We start from the raw sequence: 1,249 nt of genomic DNA, 5'->3' as shown, positions 1-1,249 counted from the left end.
GGGCGAATCACAGTCGCTTATTCTTCTCGGATTCGACTGTAATTGGTCAGTTTCTTACGGCATAAGGCACAAAACACCTATTGTAGATCCGGACTTATGCGTTATGCAAAAGCTTGTATCTGGGCTCTAATGGGCCTATAATAGGCCTTCTACAACAAGCTATAAGTCAGAACGTCGGAAGTCTTAACCAGTCTTAACCAAGTCGTTCAAGTTGGCTATTGGCCAACTTCACCGATTATGACTTAAGATCGCTTAAAACTTCTGACTTGCGGCTTATTGTAGAAGGGTTGTAATGGCCGTAGCACACACTCTTGCGTAACGCATAACCCCGGATCTACAATAGGTGTTTTAAGCCTTAAGCCGTAAGAAATTGACCAATTAAGTCGAATCCGAGAAGAATAAGCGACTGTGATTCGCCCATTTCTTATGGCTTAAGGCTTAAAACCTTATTGTATATAGATCCGGACTAATACATAGTGCATAATGGAATCAACCAATCGAAATTCTTCTTTTCCATGGAATGAGAGGAAAGGAAAGCTTCTGATTAGTTGATTCGCTTATGCACTATGCGTTATGCGTTATGCAAAAGCTTGTGTCTGAGCTCTAAGTCCGAATCTACAATAGGTGTTTTAAGTCTTAAGCCATAAGAAATTGACCAATTACCCCGGATCTACAATAGGGTTTTAAGCCTTAAGCCATAAGAAATGAGCGAATCACAGTCGCTTATTCTTCTCGGATTCGACTGTAATTGGTCAGTTTCTTACGGCATAAGGCATAAAACACCTATTGTAGATCCGGACTTATGCAAGAGTGTGTACTGCGGCCATTACTTTATCCTTGTTGTTCACCGAGTGTTGAACAAAAATTAAATGATACTCACTGCGCTAACCGCTGCATAAGTCCGGATCTACAATAGGCAATAGGTGTTTTAAGCCTTAAGCCATAAGAAATTGACCAATTATAGTCGAATCCGAGAAGAATAAGCGATTGTGATTCGTCAAATGTGGTCGACAATAATGAGAGAGAGGGACCGTAGGAGACGACCAATCTCCTCTCATTCTCTCTCCCGTTACACCATTGAATGGAAAGAGATAGAAATGGCCGTCTGCCACGGTCCCTCTCTCTCATCCCTATCGACCATTTTGACACAAGGATGGCGCAGTCCATTCTCTACTGGTAAGTTTCCACTGAGCGCGTCACGCGTCGCGTCGTCTATCGCGTCACGACGCGACACGAAAGAGAGAAATAG

The sequence above is a fragment of the Trachymyrmex cornetzi genome, unplaced genomic scaffold, assembly GCF_001594075.2.
Source record: "Trachymyrmex cornetzi isolate Tcor2-1 unplaced genomic scaffold, Tcor1.1 scaffold936, whole genome shotgun sequence".
In the NCBI taxonomy this organism is placed as follows: domain Eukaryota; kingdom Metazoa; phylum Arthropoda; class Insecta; order Hymenoptera; family Formicidae; genus Trachymyrmex; species Trachymyrmex cornetzi.
This window is presented reverse-complemented; position numbering follows the sequence as displayed.